The sequence below is a fragment of the Bacillus rossius genome, chromosome 10, assembly GCF_032445375.1.
Source record: "Bacillus rossius redtenbacheri isolate Brsri chromosome 10, Brsri_v3, whole genome shotgun sequence".
In the NCBI taxonomy this organism is placed as follows: Eukaryota; Metazoa; Arthropoda; class Insecta; order Phasmatodea; family Bacillidae; genus Bacillus; species Bacillus rossius.
Genome location: NC_086337.1, coordinates 31,977,473 through 31,997,820, shown reverse-complemented (window position 1 = coordinate 31,997,820; position 20,348 = coordinate 31,977,473). Strand labels below are relative to the sequence as shown.

General features: G+C 35.7%; 1 protein-coding gene and 1 long non-coding RNA gene across 7 annotated transcripts in view; both read right to left on the bottom strand.

Annotated features, from left to right (window-relative positions):
• LOC134535913 (uncharacterized) overlaps positions 1 to 2,122 on the bottom strand; it is a 52,773-nt gene extending 50,651 nt beyond the window's left edge. Inside the window, exon 1 of the long non-coding RNA XR_010075733.1 lies at positions 391 to 2,122. This is a non-coding gene — a long non-coding RNA (uncharacterized LOC134535913). The remainder of the gene's footprint in view (positions 1 to 390) is intronic.
• Positions 2,123 to 4,793: 2,671 nt separating this feature from the next.
• The window catches only part of LOC134535911 (protein doublesex), a 433,711-nt gene continuing 418,156 nt past the window's right edge, over positions 4,794 to 20,348 (bottom strand). For 4 of the 6 annotated variants that reach the window (XR_010075727.1, XR_010075729.1, XR_010075730.1 and 1 more), the window contains one exon: positions 4,794 to 8,112. The gene's annotated coding sequence lies outside the window, so the exon portion shown is untranslated. The remainder of the gene's footprint in view (positions 8,113 to 20,348) is intronic. The other 2 variants (XR_010075728.1, XR_010075732.1) reach the window with 1 other exon arrangement.

The following is a 20,348-nucleotide window of genomic DNA, read 5'->3' as shown; positions in this document are numbered from 1 at the left end:
GAAATCACCGAACGACTTATTGAACTTGTAAAAGTGAGTGAAGTGCTGTACAATATGTCTATGGAAGGATACAAAAACAACAGAGTAACAAACAAGAAATGGGATGAAATAGGAATCATACTAGGAATGCCAGATAATTATTTAATTATTATAGGTAGCTATAGAAATAACAACAAAATTGGTACACATAACTACAAGGTTTTTGCAATTGAACATACTAAGTGATATAGGAACTTTGTTAGTTATCATTATTAACATTAAAAAAGGAAACAAATCAGCCGCGATTCTCAAATGCATAATTTGCAGGCCTTCTAGGAAATATGTTCTGATTTTGAAAGGCCCCAAACTCGCCAATTACAGGCTCTAAAATATTTTCTAGACGTCACTCACCTTGTTCCCGCGACTGCCTCTGTTCGCTTTGGTGTGTACTGGGTTCGATCGCCAGTCGTTCGCGCCCGCGGCAGCGACCGCGCTCGCGTTTGTGCTCGCCTTGGTGTGTCCACCGCCTGACTGTGCGGGGATGTTAGCAAGTCAGCGGGGAAATAATGTGAGGGAATGTCCAAACAAGAATTTTTTTTTTGTCAAGGAACGTAATGCCCGGAAACAAAGCCTTGCAAAGTCACAGGCGCAGAAAGAAGCGCGCTAATTTGAATGTGGCGGGCTTCAGGGGACTAGCACTCCATTGGCTGAGAGACCGAGTGATCGGAGAGCGCATTGGCGGCCAAAACGTCTCGCTGGAAGCAGGCGAGGAGCCGGGCGCAGACGAACAGAGTCCGCCACGCCACAATAACAAATAGTTAACAACCAGAGCATTAAACTACATAAAACACTAGCTTCAGTACCCGGCGTTGCCCGGGCTAAACACATGGAGCTTTATTGTCTGCGAGTTAAACCAAACTGGATAGCGCTATATGACTGTGTGTTGGACATAGAGAAATGTCACACAATTACTGTTTGTATGTCTATGACCTATGATTTTTTGTTACCCATGGCGATCGGTTATTTTATTATTTATTATTAATTACCTATTTATTAAGACCATTAATCGAAATAAAAAACTATCCTATCTCTCAAGTTGGAAAAAATTACACATAAATGCCAATTTTCATCTAAATCGGTTGACTTGGTGAAGAGTTCACTGGAAACAAACATCAGGACACTGGATTTATATATATTAAGATTAATAATGATACCAATGCGCGAGACAATTTACTGCGCATTGCTTTAAAGCTATTTTCACTCCACGCTGCTAGATGCCATTATTCTCACGAACTTAAAACACATTGTAAAAAAAAAACGTAATTACTTTCCACGCCACCAGGTTCACTGACATCACTTTTCTCGCGTATTTCTTACGAGCAGTTTCTTTATATTGTCCTATTACAATATTTGGTATCATTAAGACGCCTGGATTATTAATGTTTTGTGTAGTTTAATGCTCTGGTTGCTAATTGTTTCTTATTGTGGGTTCACAGCAGCTGTGTCCCGAGAGCGAGTACAGATTTGTAAAGCGAGAACACTCGTCACCAAGCGAACATGTGTAAAGTCAAACATCTTGAATATCGGTTATACTGTGTTTCAAAGCAAATCTGAATTGCCTGCATTACTCGTTCTATGATTCCAAAATGTATTCCCTGTGTTTATCTTGGGGGGCAACAATGCTGTAACTAATAAACCTGTAAGTGAATATTATAACAACATAATATTAATACGTTTTGATGCAGCATCTGTAATAACAAAATAATTTCGCTGACTGAATTATTTTTTTGGAAATAGAACATAAATATTTATTAAAATAATTACAGATATTTGAATGTACATGAAAACAACTATACCCCTGCAAAATAGAGTTCGCAGTAATACTTGGATCGGATTCTTACCCGGGCATTTAAGCTGTGTGTTGTCCCAGTATCTCCAATAGTAAAAGTAAATTGTAAACCGTTCCCTGAACAGTTTTTCAGTGTTAACTGCACACATAATAAGCACGATAAAACAAAAAAGAGACAAATTTTTAAGTATTCGATTATCTTTTACATTGTTTTTTTAAAAAAATATATACTTCAATGAAACATAATTTAAAATATGAAATTATGTGCCAGTTTTCGTAATAAATACTCAGTATTGTGTCGGAAAAAAAACGCGTTTCGTATATGAAAAAATAACAATGGCTATTTGGTTCGAACAAAGTTATATATATATATATATATATATATATATATATATATATATATATATATATATATTTCTTGTAGTGTTGCAAACTATTTCTTGGCAACTGGTTCCCTAACTAATCTTTTGTAACAGTACAGAGAATTTATTATTTCTGTGTGCTGTCACAAAACGGGGTTTATCTTTCAGCACGGTTGCCAAGCCAGGCTTGAGGTGCGACCTTTCAGGCGGGGCTTTCAAACTCAGGAGGTTTCTTTTAAGTATGCCCCTTGGCAGAGACCCCGACGGCTCATATGAATCCCAGATGCGCCGCCCCGTGGTGACTAAACGCCGCCTCCTCGCGGATCACACAGATCTCCCGGGGAGATTGAAATAACCGCGCCTTTCCCTCCTCCCCCCTTCCCCTCAAGCCCGCAGCATCCTCTTGACACTTTGTACCCAATCGCGAAACAATATTCCTCATGATTTCCAGTCGAGAGGAGACCGGTTTGCGCGGGGCAGGTGAATTAATGGACTCGCGCGTGATTTATGATTGCGGATCGAATATACAGGACGTGGCATAAACAGATTGACTAAAAATCCGTAATTATTATCCAAAAAATAATCTTTAAAGTAACTATTTAATTACAATTTTAATAAAAATTTTAATTGGTTCAGTAAGGGAAAATATTTTAATCTTATTGCCAATCAAAATTAACGTAAAAAGATATTGTTATACGATATAAATTTTGTACATTCCAGTTAACAAAACCAATACTAATATTTAAAATATTCATATTTGAAACTCACCATTGTGAGCAGCTGCTTACCCCCGTATTTTTTTTATTTCAGTCACAATTATTATGCAACGAAACATTAAAAAAAAATGTATTTGTATGTTCATGCATATGAATTGTTTTTCGTTAATTTTATTTTTATTATTTTTAAAACATTTCAAATTTTACAGTGATGTTTTCAAGACAATCTAAAATAATTTTCGGCTGGTTCATCACGAAAAAAAATTTAAGTAATATTATACGACTTACGGTCTAAAATGCTTCCCAAGGCTGGTATAGAAGCTGAACAACTGTTTTATTGCAAATAGTAGATAAGTGTTAATAGACGTTTGCAACAAACACACTCCTCATTTTCTACGTGGTGTCTGGCCTGTTAAACGAAGTTGGAATCCAGAATATGCTCTACGAAATTCAGCATTCTTTTTGTTGAAAAGTCCTGTAAATTAATTTTAATTATTAAGGTTGCATAGGCACTGCATTTTTTATTTTGTTTTAAATTGTGGGCATGGTACATACACGACATAATTTGCATTTTGTAAAGTGATAGGCAAGTATTCATTGTTGAAATGTTTTATTCAGACTAATTGTGTCATATTTTGTCACTGTAGGTTTATTTTTAAAAATTTCAATGTTTGAATAATGACTGCAACTGTATATAATTTACAAAATAATTGTTATTAAAAAATTTTAAAAAGACGAAAATCTTAAATACTACATTATGGGCGAGACTAAGCCTTAAGGCATGCAATCTTGCCAAACCTAATTATTAAGCCTTGACTTTCTACGTAACTCCGCTTTATGAAACACCTACTAGCTGATAACAAACAAATTATTTTTACAAACTATGTACCGCAAGGTGTGGATGAACAATTTTGTTCTACATTAAACCCTGGAATGATTTTCGTAAATGTATCTTGCATGGAAAATATAACTAGGCAATATTATCGTTTACAGAATTTTTGTGAAATATTGAAGATTTCTCTTTGATGGAAATTATTGAATTAGTCATAATATGACAATATTCATATTTCGAGTAGAATTTTTAGGTGTTGATTTTACTGTATCGAAATGGAAAAGATTTACATACGTATATAAGGGGTTTTTCTATTCATCATGAAATTTATAGGAGTTATAGGAAGTGGCTCTACTAATTCTCGTGAGAATATATAATTTATTTAGGGAACTGATGTCAGGGGATGCCAAAATACGCCAGGTATCGTTCAATTAGAAAAAAATATGTATATATCGCGCATCGCAGGTAGGCAATTCACGAATCATGCAAGAGATGTATGCTGCCTACCTCCTAGGCAATGAGTTACACTACGCAATGGAAATGGGGAATCGCAAGGTTGCATCAGAAGAACAACGGGGTCGGGAACATCACGAGAATTTTCAAAACACGCCCGGAAGTTAATTCCTCGACAGTGCAACATTTGTATTCAGGAAGGGAACTACCAGGTTTAAAATGTTTAAAATGTTTAAAACGTGTCTGCGCAGCAATGTGTTGGTTTATCTTAAAAAAATAAGAAAATAAATGCATAAATGCAACCAATGTAAGTAAGATTCCTTCCCGTTTTAACTTAAATTCGTTTAGAGCTCTCATAAGCCCGTATGTTTCCACAAGATTTCTATACTTATGCGGTCCAGAAGCTTTGTTTCAATATTCAATATTATATTTTTTAACACATCTATTTATTTGTTGTGAGGTAAAGGTTTGTAACATAAAAGACGGAGTTACACTAGTTTATTGCCTTAATCTACTTAATCCTTGGCGTTCTTCGAATGTATGTATTTTTATGCAAATTCTATTCACATCCATTAAAAATAAAATTATAATAATAACAACACTTAATTTCATTTATTTATTGTGAAAGTTCTTTCACCCAAATCATCTCAAAAACAACTGCAACAAATTATTTCACTATTTTAATAACACAGTCGATACAACACACAGGACGTGAGCTTAGTTTAGTTTACCTTGAAGGCATCAATACAGAGACGAACGAAATACATAACACTTCACTAGCTATATACAAAGAGTTTTGCTACAAAGAGGTTGGCCTAATTTTATAAAGATATTTGCAATTTGGAAACTAAAATGTCATTACAATATTGCAAAGTTTCACACACTTACTATACATTACACTTAATAACATGAATAAAAATAACACTTATCACATAAAACTCCACATGTTTTCAAATGTTACAAAATATAGGAAATTCAGCACTCTCATTGCACCCTATACTTCATGAAAAAAGTTACAACAATGCTATTTCCTTTATAAAAATACACAAGTTCAAATCGCAATGAATGATGAGACGAATTAGTACGAGGACGTAGTTTTCTCAGAGATGAAAAAACAATGTCAATAAACATACTTCTGTTGCACCGATAACCATGAACATAGCCTACAAAACCTCGCTCTTTGTCTGGTAAAACAAACTACCGATCACTCCAAGAGTATAAACAAATTATCAGTTATTGTACATAAGAGAGAAGGCCATAATTTAAATCACTCCTGGGGAAAGTTTACAACAAGCAGAAATAATTAGTGATTGGATTAGGTACTGGCTGAAGAGTAAAGTGAGGTACTCGGGTAAACCCAACAAAATCATTGTGGACTAAATGCAAGACAGTTCATTGGCAACAAGTATGCAAGTGTTTACATTATCAGACTTACAACACAATAATTATTAGTAATAACATTGTTCTTCCTGCTTACAGTTTACATAATATACCTGCTTACAGAAGAATTCTTAAATATGAAAAACTAATGCTTATCTACAATCACACAGAAGAATATTAATGGTACACACTGAAATATTATCGTTTACAAAGTCTGTGAATATATGTGTTAGTAAACATTACTTTTAAAAACATTGTGTACAGATCCGCTAGTTTTCGTTGCAAAACTACACATAAAGATTAAAAATTAAAAAAAAACGACAATAGTAATTTTAAATAAGTAATATTTTCTGAAATAAAAGGTTTATGAAGCTAATATGATACAAAAAAAAACAATAATTTTGCACTAAGCAGGACCTTTGATTGCCTTAAGTGCAGTTGCTATTCCATTAAATTATTAATAAATATTTTACAATTATAAATTTTAGCATATACTCGCTGAAATGTAATGACTAATCATAACTCTTTACAATATATATTTTTCCAAAACATTTCGTCAACATTTATTATTAAAATTTCCATGAAAATAGTTTCTTTGATAACTACATAATTTTTTCAAATATATAAGTTTAATAATTATAATAAAAATTCGCATCACCCTGGAGATCACAAAAAGATTACAAACTGTGTATAAGTGTATTGAAAATATTTTCAAAACATCAAAAAAGAGTTATAATATGGTACGCAGAAGAATAAGTCTGACATTCTCTGCTGCATTAAGTATACTTATTTTTAACACTTAATATATGCAACAACATCACATTGACACATAACGGTTACTTACAAACTAGTAATTCGATTTTGTGATATACTGTAAACATGTTATACATTCTGCGCATTATTACATCACGTTAGACACTCCCTTGGACGCAATCGTATTTTCACAAATTTGTGGATTTTTCTAGTCATTCATATGACATATCACAATTGGGCCATGTTATGTTTTAGTCATTGTCGTCAACATTTCCTGTCACTGTCAAGAACACTTTAGTTATAATCAGAATTTTCAATAAAGAAATATGTAAAATGGATTAACATCATAAAATACAATTACAGTTATTTAATTTAAATATCAATAAGTAAAGAGCATACATTGTTTAATGGACCAATCGTAACTACTATGGCTTATATTCACCGTATCAGCAATTAGTAACGTTTGTAGCACATACAACTAAAACCATTAAACTTTGTTTTAGCAACTGAATAATGCACACATCAGACTTAGAGACACATACCATGCTATAAACTCTAGTTGGTGAGAAGGAAACTGTAAAGCACGCACTAAGCAAACAAGTTAATGATGTTTGTAGCTACGCAAAATCGGAATGATGTCATCGCCAATGCATTCAGAGCTGAAACTAAGTTTTTTCCCCCCTTGTCTCTTTTCCAAACGTATAAATTTTTGTTACTATATTTCATTCTTCTTTTAACATTATCACTCACTTCTAATTCCTAGGTGCAGCAATGAAGTAAACTGTGTATAATGTGTTCACTGTTAAACGAAGGAAAATTTTCATTGATTGTGCTTACAGGATTTCTGTTCGTCTCTTTACCAAAACAATGACTGTAGTACCTACCTAAGGCTAGCAACCCAGTGAAATATCAAATTGTATTTTAACGGACGTCATGAAATTCCTGGTAACAGCACGGCTTGGCATTCAGGATGTGGATGTGCTAACTCACATAAACGCGTGCGCTTTTTTTTTAATGTAATTGTTTCTTCTTCAGAGATAAGACAAGTTTTCGCACAATAATTTCCACTAATATTTAAAATTGTTTAAATGTATGGTGAAGTTGCTTGTCAACAAATTGCAAATTTAGAACAATCAGAAATGTTTCACATTCAGTGTAAGCCACTCGGTTAAAGTAAATGTTCTGTGCTAAGATTTGAATTAAGTTTTTGTCCAGTTTTTGTTATATTCCAGTTCACCGCATAGAGCTGTTGCTGTCGCAACTATCAAAAATTCTGTGCACACACACGCCTTATTGAATATGAAAGCTTTGCGGTTCTATACTTCTAGGATTGAATAAAAATCGTTCGAAACTTACAAAACATTAAAAACACAATTTTGATATTGTGTGTTGCTTTAAACTCATTAATTCAAAATTTCATTTAGTTGTATCTGTGTGTAAACTGATTAAATTTCGATATTCTAGTTACTCTACACTCCAATTAAATTATAATTTGTGCGATTTTTTTTTTCCTGAAACAGTCTAACAGTTTTTATTGTTTGATCACGCACACGAATCAACGAAACAGGAACATACCCGACACTGGCAAAGAAAACCATCACGTTTTTTTTAATTAGCTCTCCACGCTGAACGTCGTCGGCTTCAGCTACTCCCGGTACGATTGCCTTCCGCTTGGAGCGCCACCAGCTTGCAGACACACGGGCTGTTACCAGTTCGCTCGCTTGAGCGCGCTAAGCACTCGCCCAGCTGCAGCCGCGTTCAGAAAGTGCTCACCACAGCCAAGCCTTTCTGAAACAAAACACAAGCTTTATCTCGTTAATGTTCACAAGAGAGAAGAGAAAATAAATATAATGGCATAGTTTTAAACAAACGGCGATCACATTCGATGGTATCAATAAACAGTGGTGATAGGGGGAATAAAAGCGAGAACTCGGTAAAGGCAGTATTTTATTATATGCAATGCGAGGTAAGCTGTTAACACCTGGAATCACAATACAAACCCCGTATTGTTGGCGTAAATTTTTTGACATGAAAAAAATTGAAGCGTGATTCATCCGTACATATTTTTCCCTCAATGGGAAAGTGCGTGTTAATTTTTTTCGTGTCTCGCGATCTATTTGTTATTTATAATTATTGCGTGTGGAAGTGTTTTAGCATGTGTGTTGTTACGAACGATGCTGTTTTGTGTGTATTACAAAAATTTACAAGATACTCTGCATTTAAATATATGTATAACCTTCCATTATTCTGCTACTGTCTCATGAGTAAATTTTATTTATTATTTTCTACTCTGGCATTAATTTTCACGTATTTATTACTTATTTCTTACTAACTTCTCAATTGTTTGAATGAAAATTACTGTGCTTTCTAGCATTTTAATATATCACAGTATTACCTACAGAGTAGTGAAACTGTGCTGATTAAGTTAGTTTACGTTTTGCATTACCGTCGCCTAGCGACAACAATGTCATAAGTGCTCTATTTAAAGTCTCATGATGTTTGTTTACAAACTGTGTTTTGTTTTTAAACCGTATTTAAGGACTTTTGACAGACTTTGACACTATAAATTATATTTAAATTATTATTTTATGAGCAATTTCAGCCGTTAAATTCAGTTAACTTTTGATTTATCGGACGGTGAATTGTGATTGGCTGAGGCTTGCCGTCGCCTGTAGCGAAGTGCCTGGCGCGGAGGATGATGGGAAATGGAACGTTTCAACCGCTTGGTCAAGTGAGCCTGCTCGTAAGGAGGTATTGTAGGCATGGGTAATTAAAGTGTAATTCGCGTGTGCGGGCGCGATCGCGGTATTGTGTTGAACCGCGAAACTCCCGCGAATATTTTGTGATAAAACTCGTAGCGAAATTCTACCGCAAACGCATACAGTGAACTGATCTGTAACTGATCCAGAAACAGCTCCAGGTAGGCTATGCTGGAAATGTCTGTTGTTGCAAATCCTAGTGACGCCATTGCATCTTAGGTCCTATTGCAGTACAGGAGTGATTTGTTCATTACACAGTCAACAGTGCAAGTTCTGAAGTGTAAACTGTTTTATGTCCCGTGGCTTTATTATTGATATCAACATTTACACATATGCAGACTAACCTGAACATCCAATGCCAGTACAGAAAGTACTGTTGTGTGTAATACTGATATAGAACTAGTCTGGAGTTTTAAAGATACAGTGAGATATTTATTTGAAAACTTTGAGATTTAAAGTAAATATAAACGTTCGGTAGCTATTCAGAGATTTTTAGATTTTTATTTTGTCTTTAACATTTTATTTTCTGAGAGAAATACGATATTGGTCTTTGGCATAACTGTTATTATTTTTTTAATTAACAGTAATTAAAATATGCCATTTATTTTCCAAAATAATTTTTTTTGTCAATGTGTTCTCCGCCCAACATTACAGAGTCACAGTGTTATTGTTATACTATCCACAGTTTATTTTTTCTTATTACACATATTATTAGAGTGTTTTTAGATTAATGAAAAGAGGTCATGTTAAAGCCACATACATACCACCTTTTCAGAGTGACTGGGGCCTAGACATATACACCACTACACAGCATAAAACCAAGTCGCTTCCCGCTTTCTGTCTGTCCCTATGTATGCTTCGATCTTTAAAACTACGCAATGGATTTTGATGCGGTTTGTTTTAAATATATAGAGTGTATAATACATGCATAATATAGTAGAGCAACGCTGATAATTTTAGAGGTTTCTAATGTGATGTCGTAAATAAACACTTTTTTTTTTGCACTTACATTGCAAACACTGGCTGAACCCTACGAGATAGATCATGTTGTTGATAATTGTTGATTATCTTTTGTTTTTAGTCGAACGAATAGTAAGTTAAATATTTTTTTAATTTAATTATCGAAAATTGTAGTTTAAGGTAAGGTATTTAAGTTCAAAAAAGAACTGAATAGAATAGGTATCTTATATTGTTGATATTTGTTGATTATCTTTTGTTTTTAGTCGAACGAATAGTAAGTAAAATATATTGTTGAGGTATTACGGGTGTATTGAATTGCACACGTGCGAAGCCGGGACGGGTCGCTAGTATACATATATACACAAACAATATACCTATATGTATATATAGGAGTATCTTTACAAATTTTTCACAATATTTTTTTTTCTCTGACCACGGTTGCATGTTTGAGTAGAGTGTCGCATGGAATTGACCACCAGAATTAAGCCAACGTTGCCTACTCCATTGTTTACCTACACCGTACACACGAACTTCATCATAGCTGTTCTAAACCTACTGAAAGCACATCAAATGCACCGAAAATTCTTTCCTCATTTTTCTTTACTCCTAACCCACAATGCCTACACCGTGCGCATGTACAGCAACGAACCTATTCCGAAACTACCTGAAGTGCATCAAATGCGTCGATTTTGAGAAAAATTGTAGGAGGTAAATAAAAATTGAAGGAAGTAAATTAAAATTGAAGGAAATCAATAAAAAAAACTAGCCTAATCCAACCGAACATAATGTAACATAACCTAACCTTGGTAGTCCATTAGTATAATAAGGAGCTAACCCAAGATTAAGAATGTTGTGATTCTGGTAGGGCATAATAATTCTCAACTCACAGAAAAATTCATAACTCTTGTGAGGTCTGTAACTTCCCACGGTAAGTATGGCGTAGAGCTAGGGCTCTGGCTTACCCAGAATGATCACTGCGTCGGGAGAATTGCCCGCCTTGACTCAGAGATCTTTGCCTGGTAGAGAGATTACACCCCCCCCCCCCCCCCAAACGGCTTTTAATTTGGCTGTGTAACCATTTTCCATCCGTGAATTCGAACTATGGTTAATTTTAAGGTTATGTTACATGTTTTAAATGATGAATTGGTTTCTTCGTTTAGTAGACAGACCTCTGCCTGGTAGCTTGCAGCATTGTAGTTGAATTTATTAACTTGAAGTTATACTGTCGTAGCGCGAGGGCGAAGTGCAAAATGTTAGTGCTTTTTTTTTATCTGAACTGTTATTTCCTACATTTTCTTTCGGTCCCGCTCTAATAGAAATTTCAGTTTTTGTTTTGCTGCTCGTTTGGCTTTGCCGTGCCTGTTAACTACGCATGTTTTTTTTTTACTTGTCTTTAGGCACGACTGTTATTTCAGTAATTTTGCTCACCATCATGTTTACTTTGCTTGCTCCTTTTGATGTGTAACATCTTAACTCTATGTATGCGACATTTGGTAGGAGTAATTTCGTCAATTGATCGGAAGTCGCACGGAACGGAAATGTGTAACCACGCTGCTGCCATCTGTGACCAAATCGTTAGCCTACATATATTTATTAAATTAATATTTCGCAGCATTGGAATGCAATTTCATTTATTGCCGTTTGTTACATTTCCGTGCATTGTGGAAGCAGCAGAAGCGATAGTGAAATGTTCCTGGGGATCCGTTTCCGTTCACGTGATCAGTCTCCGTTTCTGTGCCATTGCAGAACGGGCGTAAGAGTAGAATCCGTGGGGTTCCTAACTGCCAAGCTCATCCTCACATAGCATCCGCACATACGTATGGGGCAGTTTCACAACTTGCCAACTTTCACGTGCGCGCAAAACACATCGATTGTACTTCCTCTCTTCTATTGATTGCAGAGCGAATACAGAGGTCATTTTTACACGAATATTCGAATTTATGAGCTTTTTTTGACATACGAAATAAATCTGAATTAATAGACTGTAACTGATTTCAAAATATAATTTTACTATAGGTACTGTATTTAAGATACATTCGATATGCATCGAATTTAAATTTGCATGTTAGTAGTTTTCACGGTTACTAATAAAATTTTATTTCCTTTTAACATTTATTAAATATACTATTTGCGATACTATAATAAATACTTCAGTATTTATTGTGAAAAATGTGTTTTCCTTTAACTTGATCGCAAAATAATTAATCATTCGATTAATTAAACTAATCAAAAACATACTTTATGTACAAAGTCTCTATGTGATATCAGTTACGTGTTCACACATTTCCATGATTACCATAAATAAAACTATAGGCCTACATCTGTATACTAAATATGGAGGTTATGTACACAGCTTTAAGAGCTATTACGTTGCGCCATCTTGGAAATTCAAATATTTTGCCACAGATTCTAATATAGCTTACAAAAAAATTTGAATCTAAACATATTACATAAGCTTGGTTGACGTCAACACTCGTGAACTGGTGTAGTTATTATGGACAGTGTCAAGTCGCCTTTGTGAGCATGTCAGTAAATATAAGATTTTAATAAGGAATAAAAGCTTGGTAAGGTATGATTTATGCCTTGTTATGCTTAAAAAAAAGGTTGATGGATTGCCCAAATTTTAAATTATAGTGTAAAATTTAAAAATCTAATTTATGTGGGGTCTTAACCTTTTAGGTGTTTATGTGTGTGTGTGTTTTTTTTTTTTAATATTGAAGTGAATATGTAGACGAACGAAACCACCAGTGATGCAGCAATTTTCTTAGATTAAAAATATTTCGTTACTTTTTCTCGTGTGAAATTTCTGTAAAGGCTGTGATGTAGCAGAAGGTAAAATATAGGTACTCATTATTTCAGTGACTAACAAACGCAGCTTCTCAGTAACTTATAAAGCCTGTCAACTAGAAAAAAAAATTCCTACGAAAATACTCATGCAAAGTTACGCTTCTTGCATCATGATATTTACGAAAAGTTTTTCCACCCGTATATTTCAGCTTCCGTACACAATACGGGCAAAAAATAAGAAAAGGGTTTGCTTTGATAACCAAACTTAAAAACGAAAAATTCTCACAACTTTTCTTTTAAAGCTGCTCATAAAAAGAATACCGGCCGAAGCTGCTGATGGTTTCTGGGTTTACGAGCGACATTTGTTTCGAAATTTCCCGGAGCTTCGTAAACGGGAAGCAAAGAAACGTGGGCCGAACCGAGGCCATTCATGGCCAGTCACAAGGTTTTACGAGCAGTTTTCGTGTTTCTGTATTCTACGAGGCGGTAATGTGTTCCTTATTGTAATCCACCTCGTAAAACATATACATATATTTCACGCCCTTTTCATTCCCGCTGCACTGCATAGGTAAATATTTCATGCAACGGCGTTTGCATTAGATATAAAACCGCGTTTTATACTATAAATTGTTTTCTCGTAGTTTTAATCTGTTCAATACATGATGCCAAAATTATGGTCGCATAAACGACAAACACTAAATTTAATAAATATAAATATGATGGGTTAAGCATTTAGAACGGTTCATTAAGTTCCCATGTAATAAGCAAACATTTCTTAAATAATAATTGGAATACGTAAACATCTAATAAATTTAACCTCCTAAAAAAAACAGAGCTTGCTAAACCTATTTATTAATGACATCTAAAAGCACATATTTACTACTTTATACATTACCAGTCATAGTTACGCCCTGCAGATTGTTTTCTGCATGGTACTAAGGGAAATATTGGTATTTGGGAACCCATCCCGCATTTGTTTCTGAACACGTTTAAATTCATAAAAAAAAGGCATCTTCTTTCGAACTGCCAACCCAATCAAGTTTTGTGACTGGTTGGCTTCTGTGCAATGAACTTAGTACTTTCACGACTTAGGAAAGTGTTTATTATGTGTTATAATTCTTTAAAAACTCATAATTCGAACTAGTGTGTATTAAAATAAATCACCCATTTAAGTTATGCAGTTGCAATACGAGAGTTTTATATGGGAGAAGTATTTACAAGATTGCTTTCTCGTATCTTTGACTTCTCAATAGCATAAAACCTATTAAAAGAAAATGATAACTTTCTTTTGGAGACGACAGTTTCACAAAATTATTTGTTCTTTAACAAATATTTAATAAGCTCTCTAAAGCACAACACAAAAAACGTTAGGCTTACCAACTACCAACTTCAGCGTTTTTACATAAACGTGTTACTGGATGTCTTTACCAGCATCGAGTAGTTTTTATATTTTAGTTATGCTTAGACTATCGCTTCTTCATTAAAGATCAAAAACATTATTATTTTTTTGTATCCTCATAATTTTTTTAAAGATGATGCGTATAATAATTTTAAATTAAATATTTTTCTAAATTAATAATAGGCTACTTCTAAGGCAATATTTCCACATGGTTTATATTTCTTTGCCCTAATAGAAATTCAAACAGGTAACTTCAGGTCCATACAATTTAGATAAAATTACCACAACGCTCTTGGGGCCAGCTGTTAAAAACTAAAAAGTAAAATGTATTTTTAAGCTCTTAGTAAAGCAAATAAGTAAATAAAAAAATATTAAATCACTAATATCGCACTTCTGATTGCAGATTATGTCTGTAAAGATTTTAAGCAGTTCTTGAGGCGATTTTATCCGAAGACAAGACATCAAAGGAAAGTGCAAGAAACAAAATGTCGCCCTGCACGCTTAGTTCGAAAACAGCTCAACATATTCGAGCGGTGTCTTTTTACGAAAATCATTTCAGAATGCGTTGAGGGCGAAAGGAAAATTCGTATTTCATTTTTAAACTGTATTTTTCAGGAGAGTGAAAAGGGGCTAAAGAACTGCATTTTTCAGAATAATTTTTAGACATGAAACTCTCGGTAAAGATTCTTGAAATCACCCAAGGGTCTTGCGTTACACCTTTATCTTCATTCCTCCGCCATGGAGTGTTATGGTTACCGCTCAGATGCGCGACGAGAGGACCGCCTCGCCATTTCGGATGCGACACCGCTCTAGAAGCACCAGCGAGCATCGCACTCATCACTCTGCCTCACTAACTTGACCTCTCCTTGACTGGACGGGTCCTTTGTACTTCGCTACTGAGTTGTCAAGGGATAGTCTACAGTTCTATCAAGACATTCACTTAAACATAAACTATAACATCTCGAATAAAACGGAAAGATTAAATTATATATATATATATATATATATATATATTAGTGAATTGCGTACCCTGATAGAAATCCAGGCAGCCTTGATGATAAAAAAAAATACCGAATGCCTATTTAAACCGCACGAGAGACGGGACGACCAGAAGAGAGAACATTTTCGCAACTTGCTTGGTCGTGTGGCGAAGTCTTGTCAGAAAGCCATCAAACGTGACACGAACTTGGCAGCCTTTGGGATGATGTCTGTATTCAGAGTGCAGATGTGTCCGCGCGAGCTGCGGAACAAGGCTCAGACGATCGTGACATGCACTGTAAGACTTTAAGATGTAATAAAAAAGAGAAAAAAAAACATTCCCTTCTCCTCCCCAACCAACAGCAACCACACACAACTTGGCACGCTTGGACGTTCAATTACTGCGAGACTTATCCGACAGCCACCAACGTTGCCAACCTCCGAGCTAAAAACAGATGGTACAATGTGATCACAAACTAAAAGCAAACGACCTGGTGCTCGCTGATGAATTTTTCTTACAAATTACCTAAGTCGATATAACACTTTACTACATCAAACTGAACGGAGATACATTTTATAAAAGCTTATTTTCCGTGTAGGATGGGTTGCTACCCTTTCGGCCAAGAAACCGATTGCATGTAAACTTTATGAACACAGGTTTCCTTCCAAACTATAAGTACCCGTGAGAGTATGAATAATGCTCCCCCTATTTATAAGAAAGAAATCAAACAAAACTGTTGATTATATGTGATAACTAATTAAAAATGAACTGCCCATGAAAGGCACAGAAAACATTATTTAAACAGGGCAGTGTCCATCCCTTTTTAGTAAAATTTACAAAAAATTTGCAGTCTTACAGGAAAAACGTAAGCTTGCAGAGAGATAAAAAGTTACAAAATGGCAGTGTTACTTCATTATGTAACTCTGACAAAAACCGAGAAGCAAACGCAGAAGAACACATTGGTATTCCGAAACTGCAAGTCAAAAAGAACTAAGGTTGCAATAAACCACAGTGATACTAAATGATACATATAAATTACATTTCTTAAAATTACAAGAAAATTCAATGTTTAGACAATGTACTGAAATGACCTACTGACCTGGCGTTAGAACAACATACACTACTGTACTAGGCAGCGTTACACTTTCTTATCTCCTATTTCATCCCTATATTTGGTTATGTTTAAACCGACTGTGTAATGACACGTAATAATACATATTTATGTAATTATACGATATTATGTAATTTAAGTTTGTTTTAAGAATGATTTCGCTTACTCCGAAAAATTCGTTAATCCGAAAAGGGCCTGGTCCCGATCATTTCGGATTATCGTGACTCCATTGTTTTACAATAATATAGATAATATACTCTTCTATTGCCTTGTAAACCATTCGTCGAAAGAATTAGGATATTCTTTCAAGGCTAGTTTCCCCCAGAATCCCGCCTTTGAAATTAAAGAATCATTTAGTTAAGGGGATAGTATCCTTAATTATTTATCTTCTAATATTTCATGGTTTTGCACATTATTTTTAATAAATTTATAGTATAACCACGTTTAATTTTATACAAATATTTTTTCTGCTAAACAAGTCCTTCTTTAAGGGTTTTTATGTGATTCCTAGTATGTACTGAATGCATGAAACCATGTAGAATAAACGTTTGTTTGTAGCCTTCGTATTGACAATTTTTATTTTTAGTATATCAGTCAATAAATAAAAAAAAATAAGTTTTTCCAAAACCCTGAAAACTCAGGTTTTTATGATTTTGGAAAAAACCTAAAATTTATTATAAAATGAGTTTTAAGACGAGGGATACCTACTGTATAGCACATTATTTCATGCTTTAAATATGTACCTGTAAGACTGGCTTAAATATTTTCCATTAAGTTCATAAATAAATTAATAAGGACTTGTTTGGTAAAAAATTATAACAATTGAATGCTGGTTTACTATGGATTTATTTAAAAACAAATCATGTGCAACAACACGAAGTATTAGAAGCAAAACAATTATGGTTACTACCCTCTTAAGGCCACAACGGTAAAGCACACATACTTACAGTTACCTTCATGCAGGACGTACTCCCTTTCCAGACAACCCACTTCCATGATACTTCCTAAATGCCTATTTTCTCTTCCTTGATATACCTCCCTCTTTTCCCCATTACAATAGCACCCCCCTCCCAAGTGAAAGTGCGTCGCAAGTCAGTGCTACCAAGTTCGCTCAACGAAATTCAGTACCACTTTGACCCGAGTCTTTAACAATTGTTTCCTAAGTTGTATGTTGTCCATATTCACACAGTGTGTTGAATAGTATCAGATTTTGTACTCACTATCCTCTTGTGTGGTCTATTTATTGTATGCAAGTGTCAAATGTTTCATTATGTATTTAATTTTCAATCGGTCTGCGGTTTTTTTTTAAAATATAATTTTCCCCGAACTTCTTAATTCACGGTAATGAATGTATAGTGGTGTAGACGTTGATGGACTCAAAAACAATATTTGAAATCACACAGAAAGATACTTCGGTTTTGGCGATCTGTATAGTGTATATTGCTTGTACCCGATGGTTACTCACGTATACTTTTCATGGATAAACATATCTATAAAACCAAACCAAACCTGACAGTTCAGAAATAGATATGGTGCCCAGTAATGAAAAACTGTGTACCGTTTTCAACACTTGCAAAATATCCGGGAAATCTTCGGGCACATTTGCACGTGTCGCCTTTGAAAGGTATCCCCTACTGAACCCCCCCCCCCCCCTCACCCTTCCCCTGGTTTTCCACGATGTCCTTCCCACAAGCTTCTTCGCTGCTCGCGGTGCTGTTGTCTTGGCTCGCGAAATACCAGAATGCCTTGAGGGGATTGGCGGGGATGCATGTCCCGCGAGCGAGCTGGTGCCTTGCCAGAGCCGTGGTGGGGAGAGAGAGCTGCGTGGGCCGTCCGCTTCTTCTACCCCCCCCCCCCCCCTTCTCCCTCCCTCCCCTCCTCTTTCCCCTCGCGCAAACTCGTTCTCAATATAACCTCAGTCTGCACACATCTTCTATACATTTTATAACATGCGACTGCATCCAGCGAACATTCGCTGCACCAACTTTTCATCGGATGACACGTCATTTTTTTTTTTTTATGAATACATCTTAGCTCTCGGGAGTAATTTCCGTGAATGCAATGGGAACGCGTAGCCACGGCGCTGCTATCTGTGGTGGATAACGCGAATCAAAGTTCACAAAGTCAAAGGGAAACTTATAAGTTATGCGTACTTCTCTGGGCGCGTCGAGGGTGAAGTTTCGGAACGCAACTTGAGTGAAACGATCAGCGCGCGCACCATGCGGCGGAAGTTTTTAAGGCCCCTGCCCACCCGGGCACACGCACCGTGCGCAGAGCTTCAGGAAAACCAACGCGATTTGAAAACTACTTAAGATATCCGATTGGGGTCTCTTCACGAAACACATTTAAGAGTTCGCTGAGGGCTAAAAACACCTTTGGATTCCGGATTAAGTTTTTAAACTGTAATTTTAGAAGAGATGAAATGGCTGAAAGGCGTGTTTTCAGAGTAATTTTTAGGCGTAAAATCAACCGGTACAGATTCATGAAAGCACTTAAGGCACTTGTATTACACCTTTACCTTCATTTCGATGCCATATAATGTTACGGTCACCCTATGGACGACGAGAAAACTGCACGCCTTGCGCTTAGAGGCGACACCACGCTAGAAGCACCAGCGAGCGTTGTGCTTATCATCCCGCTTCACTGACACACATACACCCCTGAAAAGGCGGCTCCTTTAACAGGTTGAAGTCTAGTGCGACTGCTTGTGGCAAAGTTAAGACGGATTAGGCCCCACCATCTTTTAGTTTATCCATTTTTTCGCTATTATTCTTCTTTCGAACTGTTCATCTCAATTTTCGGCATGTCAAGGCACAAATAATGTCTCCCAGACCTTCTGTACCTTTTTGCAACTGCATGTTTACTAATAAGTTCTAGCCTGTAAGCGCCGCAAGGAAATTACTTTTTATTTCACGCGGGCGATTACAACTATCATGGTAATCACACCAGTTCACAAGTGTTGACTTCAAAAAGTAACCAAAGCTAACACCCATGCTATGTCAAACAAAAAAAAAATAGTTCGAAATCTTTATTACAAGGGGTATCAAAATATTTGAAATTGCAAGATGGCGAGTCCTAAACTCCTTTAACTTGTATATATCAGCTTTCACGAACATTGGGGATGTGCCAAGCGTAACGGTGTGCCAAATATATATTTTTTGATAGCAAAACTATCCTCAATACGATTCATGAACTTTAATAGTCACGAAGAGAAATAATCGCAACTTTAAAATTACGTTGTAATCTTGGGATTACACCATTAAGGGTTGTCTACAGCATTCCGAACTTGTGGGCGGTTTGTGTCATCCTAATGTGAATGACGTCACATAGTCGCACCGAAAACTGCCCTATCTACAATTGCGATGTCCGAATCTACTGATTTCAAAAGTAGTCACCAGAGTGCAGTAAATATAGAGTAATAGAGTATATCTATATGTAAGTATTATTCGATTTTTGTGTTTATTGTTTTCTAGCATTTTATACGAGTACGCAGCTAAGATTTAATTATTCATTTTTATTGTGAAAGTTGTGGGAGTTTAACAATAATTTGTCATTTTCAAAACGGGACAAATAGTTAATATTGTGTATTCGGACCAGGAGATTCGGACCATCGATGACGACGTAAGAGGGTCACGTCAACCAATAAGCGGTCAAGTGTACGTCGGACACAATTTGGGACATTGTTATCGTAGACGGGGCTTTAACAACACACAACTCTCCACGGAGTATTGTGTTGTCAGTTCAGCTCAGTTGTCAAATGCGTGGTATCCAATGTCAAGGTTCCCGATTTCTAAACACGTCAACGGACAATTAATTGTTCCTGCGCAGTGCATCGCCGTGCGACTCGGTTGCGATAAAGGCACTGCTGCACTGTGGAACTTTCGCTTCGAACACCTTCCAATATGTTCGGTCAAATGAAAGTGAAGGGTTATGACGTAACCGAAAACGTCACTAGTGCAGCCATATTATGTTTGACAGGTTGGATGGCTTGAGTTTCCATCAAATATTATGCACGTAGGACGGTTTCTA